Here is a 7,165-nt window from a genome sequence, read left to right as displayed (position 1 = left end):
TCCGGCTCAGGCTGCCGCCGGCGACGAGTCCGCCCAGCGACTAGTGACAAATTCGGAGCACCTCTTTCCGATAGGAGGGAAACCCGCCCTCTCGGCCAATCCCGGCTCTTCTTCCGGGATTCCTTCTCGAGCTGACTCTGGCGCGGCTCCCTACGAATTGCGCGCTGCTGGGATGGCCAGCGCGGAGGCTCCTGTCCGGCTCCGCGGGTCTGGATGAAGCTATGCGGGTGGGACCTCCTGCTCCTGGGGTTCGTCGCCCTCCTGCTGCTGGAGGCGGAGGAGGGCTCCGGTGAGGACCAGGACTCAGCCTGATCCGGCATGGCTTCTCTCATGTTCCTATGCCTGACACAGCAGCGATGCCCTGTCCTCTTGGTGCTTGGGCAACAGTGGGAGTAATTCACATGTGGAATTCACTGCCATAGGAAGTGGTGGCAGCTACAAGCATAGAGAGCTTCAAGAAGGGACTGGATAAACATATGGAGCAGAGGTCGGTCCATCTGTGGCTATTAGCCACAAGGTGTAGAGGGAAGGGAACCGTACGTCTGGGGCAGTGATGCTGTATTATTGGTTCTTGGGGGGCAACAGTGGAAGGTCTTCTGGAGTTCTGGCCCTGCTGGTGGACCTCCTGAGGAGACCTGGGTTTTGGCCACTGTGTGACACAGAGTGCTGGACTGGGTGGGCCAGTGGCCTGATCCAACATGGCTCCTCCTATGATCTTATGCCTGGGGCAGTGATGCTCTGTCTTTTTGGTGCTGGGTGGGGGGGTCAGTAAGAGGGCTTCTGGAGTTCCCGCCCCAGCTGGTGGACCTCCTGAGGCCCCTGGGTTTTGGCCACTCTGCGACATAAAGTGTTGGACTAAATGGGCCAATTTAGTGTAGGTGTTAGGAGTGGTGGACTCTGATCTGGAGAACCGAGTTTGATCCCCCCCCCTCTTCCACGTGCAGCCAGCTGGGTGACCGTGGGTCCGTCACAGTTCTCTCAGAGCTGTTGTCTCAAGAGCAGTTTCTGTCAGAGCTCTCTCAGCCCCACCTACCTCTCAGGGTGTCTGTTGCGGGGAGGGGGAGGGAAAGGAGTTTGTAAACCGCTCTGAGACTCCGAGTGAAGGGCAGGGTCTAAATCTTACTACTAGTACGTACTGCTACTACTACTTCCTCCTTCCCCTATTCCAACATGGCTTCTCTTATGGTCTTACCTCTGAGGGCCAAAATCGTGTTGGAGGGAGGAAAGGCAAGGTTTGTCTGCTCTACCCTGCTTTTGGTGCAGTGTAGTGGTTTGGTGTAGTGGTTAAGTGCGCGGACTCTAATCTGGGAGAACCGGGTTTGATTCCCCACTCCTCCACTTGCACCTGGTTGGATGGCCTTAGGCAAGCCATAGTTCTGACAAGAGCTGTCCTTGAAAAAGAGCAGTTTGTGTCAGAGTTCTCTCAGCCCCACCCACCTCACAGGGTGTCTGTTGTGGGGAGGGGAAGGGAAAGGACTTTGTAAGCCGCTCTGAGACTCCAAGTGAAGGGCGGGGTATAAATCCAATCTCCTCCTCTTCTTCTTTTGCTCTGTTTGCTGCAAGGGGCATTGGTGTGTTTCATCAGATGGAAAGTCTCAAACACTTGCCAGTCACAGGATGCAATAGGGTTGCTAACTTCCAGGTGAGGTCTGGAGTTCTCCTGGAATGAGAATTGATCTCCAGATTACAGGGATTGGTTACATAAGAGAATCCCTGCTGGATCAGACCAAACATCTAGTCCAGCATTCTGTCTCACTTCCTGGCTAAGCAGACCAACAGGGGCTATCCACCTGGATTCAGGGCCGGCCCGAGGCCAGTCTGCGCCCTAGGCGAGGCTGCAGGCTGCAGATGCCAACCTCCCGGTGGGGCCTGGAGACCACCCCACCGAGAACGCAGCAGCAGGGGGGCCGGGTGCTTGGTCAGCGGCGGTGCTGGCAGCTCCAGTGGTAGATAAGGAGCGCTGCCAAGAGGGGGTAAAGGGCCGCACGGTCCCAGGGCACGCCAAGGCGGAGGGCTGGCTGGCTGGCTCAGGTGCCGGCAGAAAGGAAGCACCAGGGCGCCGGCGGTGCGGCCTCAAATTTGCGCACTGGGGGGGGGGAGGATTGTGTGAATCAGCCAGCCAGCCCTCCACCTCGGCGCGACCTGGGACCACGCGACCCTTTATCCCCTCTTGGCAGCACTCCTTACCTGCCACTGGAGCTGCTGCCGCCAACCGAGTGGCGGCGGCGGGAGGAATTAGGTGGGCGAGGGGTTAAAGGGCTGTGCAGTCCCAGAGTGCGCCGAGGCGGAGGGCTGGCTGGCTCAGGCGCCGGCAGCAAGGTGCGCTTACCTCCTGCCTGGCAGCACCTGCAGCAACTCTGGTGGCCTTGGCTCTCCCGGTAGGCAGTGGCAAGAGCAGCCCCAGCGCGGGGTCCCCTCTTTATGCGCCCGCTTTGCTGGCGCCTCTCCCCGCTGGCCATGTGTCAGGAGAAGTCACCGGAGAGGGGCCGGTCGGGCGGGAGGGACGCAGAGAGGAGCCTCGGGGATCGGCACTGGCTTTTGGCGGGGGGAGACGAACTTCGTTGCCCCCGTTTAGGGCCTGCTGCCCCATCCAGGGACTCCCGCTCTAGGCGAGTGCCTAGTTGGCCTAGCGGGGGAGCCGGCCCTGCCTGGATCATACTAGGTAACCAGTTCCTCTGGAGGTCCTACATAGAGGCCGAGGCCTTCCCCTGTTGTTGCCTCCCTGCTCTGGGATTCAGAGGCTTAGTGCCTCTGAATGTGAAGGTTCCCCTCAGCCACCATGGCTAGTAGCCACTGATAGACCTCTCCACCATGAAAATCTGTGTAATCCCCTTTTAAAGCTGTTTATTCCTGTGGTCATCACTACATCCTCTGGCAGCGAATTCCACATTTTAATTACTCGCTGTGTAAAGTAGTATTGTACAGACTCACTCTCAACAACACTCTCTTTTTAGTGATTTGTTTATTGAGATATGTAGTCAGGTCAAGTACAGACCATCTTGCGTCAGAACCGGCTTGAAGTGGCCCCAGTGGCCCATCCAATCATTGCATCCATTCATCCCGCCTGAATTAGCACATGCTCCTTTCTCCCCCCCCCCCACACACCTGTGAACCTAACAGCTCTTTATCTACAATGGCTATCTTTCAGTGCGTAGGTATGTAGGAATATTTTCAGCTATGCTCCTGCAGAGTGCGGTGGGGGGGGGTTGGACTAGATGACCTGCAAGGTCCCTTCCAACTCTAACATTCTATGATTTTATGATTCTATGGCTAGCCAGCAGAGACGTTCAAGGGCATAAGAACATAAGGACATAAGAGACGCCAATGTTGGATCAGGCCAAAGGCCCATCCAGTCCAACACTCTGTGTCACACAGTGGCCAGAAATACCAGTGCCATCAGGAGGGCCAGCAGTGGGGCCAGGACATTAGAAGTCCTCCCACTGTTGCCCCCACCCGCAAGGACCAAGAAGACAGAGCATCACTTGCCCCAGAGCCCCTATCTATACCTTGTGGCTAATAGCCACTGATGGACCTCTGCTCCATATGCTTATCTAATTCCCTTTTGAAGCCGTCCATGCTTGTAGCCACCACCACTTCCTGTGGCAGTGAATTCCATGTGTTAATCACTCTTTGGGTGAAGAAGTACTTCCTTTTATCCGTTCTAACCCGACCGCTCTGCAGTTTCATGGAGTGCCCACGAGTTCTTGTATTGTGAGAAAGGGAGAAAAGTACCTCTTTCTCTACCTGCTCTTTCCCATGCATAATCTTATAAACCTCGATCATGTCACCCCTCAGTCGTCTTTTCTCCAAGCTAAAGAGCCCTAAGCGCTTCAACCTTTCCTCATAGGGAAAGTGTTCCAACCCTTTTATCATTCGAGTTGCCCTTTTCTGCACTTTTTCCAAAGCTATAATATCCTTTTTAAGGTGTGGTGCCCAGAACTGCACACAGTATTCCAAATGAGGTCTCACCATTGATTTATATAGGGGCATTATGATATTGGCTGATCTGTTTTCTATACCCTTCCTAATAATCCCCAGCATAGCATTGGCCTTCTTTATTGCAGTCACACACTGTCTCGACATTTTCAGTGAGTTATCCACTACAGCTCCAAGATCTCTCTCTTGATCAGTCTCTGCCAGTTCAGACCCCATCAATGTGTATTTATATTTAGGATTTTTGGCTCCAATGCATTCTTCCCATAAGGGAGGCAACGTAAAGAAATAGTTACACAGTGCAAAGCAGAGCAGGCTCCACTCACCCACTGCCCCCCCCAAAAAAACAACAAACCCAGGTACAGAATGGTACAGGGAAGAAAAGCAAAGACAGAATACAAGCTTCCATGGCAAACAAGGCTCTGAGTTTGACAATTTCCTTTTGTCTGTCCTGAATGTACTGTCCCATCAGTTTTACTGGATGCCCAGTATTTTGGGAGAAGGAGAAAAAGTGCTCTTTTTCAACTCTCTCCACCCCATGCACCATTTTATAAACCTCCACCATGTCCGCCCACCCCTTGGATGTTTCTTTTGCCGTGTTGGCTGAGGACTTAGGAGGGAAGTGAGAGCCTCAGACATGGGTGGAAGAGTTGCGTCACTCTCTGAGTCACCTTCCTCGGGGTCGACGGCCTCGTCTCCGTCTCTCTCTCGCTTGCCTAGCCAGTCGCCTCCGATATCCTCCCTGGCTCTCCTTGCTTCCCTCCTTTTATCCTCCTTGCGTCCCTCGGTAACACCCCCCTTTTCCTCTCCCAGTAATCCTACTGCTTCCTTAACCTGCCCGTCACCCCTTCTATCCTCCCTATGGTGTGTTTCTCCCCTAGTCCCGCCCTCTTGTGATCCCCCCTGGATCTCGCCCTGAGTCGGGGAGTATAGGCCTGAGACTTGTCAGCCTTTCCTCACAGGAAAGGTGTTCCAACCCCCTAATCCTCTTCGTTGCCCTCCTCCACATTGTTTCCAGCTCTGCAGTGTCCATTTTGAGATACAGTGGCCAGAACGGTACACAGTATTCCAAATGAGGCCTCACTGTAGATCCGTACTGTCGCATTACAATGTTGGGTGTTTTGTTTTTAATCCCTTTCCTAGTAATGTCCAAAACAGAGTTTGGCCTTTTCACTGCTGTGGCACACTGGGCCATTGAGTTATCCACTGTGATCCCAAGATCTTGTTCCCTCTCAGCCTCGGTGAGCTCAGACCCTCTCAGCCTCGGTGAGCTCAGACCCCATTAGATTATACTTGAAGTTGGGATTCTTTTTGTCCCAGTGTTCATCACCTGACACTTACCATCGTTGATCTTCATTTACCACACTGTTGCCCACTCACCCAGGGTGTGGAGGTCCTCTTGGAGCTCTTGACAGTGAGCCGTGGTTTTCACCATCCTGAATAATGTGGTGTCATATGCAAACTTGGCCACTACGCTATTCGTCCCTAGTTCCGGATCATTGATGAATACCGATCCTTATGGGACCCCACGGCTTACTTTCCTCCAGTTGGGTGAACTCTCCATTGATTCCTACTCTTTCTTTCCAGTCATTGAACCAGTTTTTAATCCATAAGAGAACTTGTCCTCTTGTCCCATGACTGCTAAGTTGAGTCGGGAGTCTTTGGTGAGGTACCACAACACAATACGTGACACCCCACCTCCTGCGGCAGCCATTTTGGGGTAGCACAAACCGCCCCCTCCTAACATTCCAAAGGTGCCAGCAGGCTTAAAAAAGGTTGGAGACCCCTTTTCGTAGAAATAAAATAACTTCTTAAAAGGAAAATGATATGGGGCTGTTCTCTCCCCCCCCCATTTTATCTTTAACCCCGAGAATGCCATTGGAGCTCTGTGCTCAGGATCCGGGCTTTGGACCGAGCAATGCCTTCGATGCCTTCCAAGATTCCGGTTCCAGAGGCGTATCGTGCAGGGTAGTCCAAAGCCAATTTTGCGGTGCCGATCTTTAGATGTCATCATTACTGAGGTTAACTGGTGCGGTCAGTCCAGTCACCATTCGTTAGCAGAGTGCGTAAATAAAGCCGCAAACGCAGGAGCATCACTTTATTTATTTAATTCATATCCCGCCCTCCCCTTTAGGGCAGGCTCAGAGCGGCTTACATAGGATGTATAAAACAACTAAAACAGAAATTAAATAAAATCACAATAATATAATAATAAATATAAAGCGCTTGGTCTATTTCGTACACGATGGCGGGCATTGGCAGCATCCACAGGCATGCAGTCAGTTAACGTCGTCGTCTGGCTTATAGCAGGCTGTTAATAATGATGTTCGTATTGATGTTGTTCTTGGTGTTAATATTGGGGCCAGGGCCTCACTTTCTTGGGTGCGGCTCCATAGTTGAAGGCCTGGTGGGAAGGTGGCAGAGGAGGACGAAAGCTAGCCGACATGCTCTGCAAGTTTCAAAATATTTACCTTTATAACTGTAGCTTTGTCCTTGTGTTTATTGTTTAAAGACGCTAGAAGCGGCTGGATAAATCAGTCTGTTTTTATTATCACCGGATGCTTGAATAGGAAAATTTTATCTAGTTCTTAACTCTTGGCTCCCTAATGCCCACGCCTCAAGTCAAATAAGAGGAAAGGAAAAGCCCAATTCTTACAGCAACACTGAAAGCTAGAAGGCCTGGTGGAAGAGCTCCGTCTTGCAGGCCCTGTAGAACTGTAAAAGGTCCCGCAGGGCCCTGGTGTCCTCCGGGAGCACATTTCACCATTACGGAGCCACCACTGAGAAGGCCCAGGTTACTCAGCTTATAAAGCTGCACAGAGCCACATTGCAAGTTCAGAAGAGAAATACTTCTCTCTTCATTTGAGAAGTACACTTTGGATAGGAAAGAGCAGAGACTGATAGATTACTAACTTGCTAGCTAAAGGATGGAGGCAGATGGCGAGAGGCCCATCTGCCTCATGGTGCCAAGAGAGGACCACATGTCCCTCTCTTGGCGCATGCAGGCAGAGAGCACGTCTTCATCCAGAATGAGAGAGAAGGAGGAAGGGGAAATTGGTCCCTGAGAACACAATCTGCATTTCAAAGGGGACAGTGGCAGAAGAATAGATACAGGAAGAAAAGTCAGTGTGCCTATCTAGCTATCTAGTCTCTCTTGCCACGAAGTTTGGAGGTCTAAGACATGGCACATTGCATCTGGAACTTCCAACTAGAGATGTGAAGGCCCGGAAAA

This window comes from Gekko japonicus, unplaced genomic scaffold (genome assembly GCF_001447785.1).
Source record: "Gekko japonicus isolate JY-2015 unplaced genomic scaffold, Gekko_japonicus_V1.1 scaffold5616, whole genome shotgun sequence".
Lineage (NCBI taxonomy): Eukaryota > Metazoa > Chordata > Lepidosauria > Squamata > Gekkonidae > Gekko > Gekko japonicus.
Note: the sequence above shows the minus strand (reverse complement) of the source record.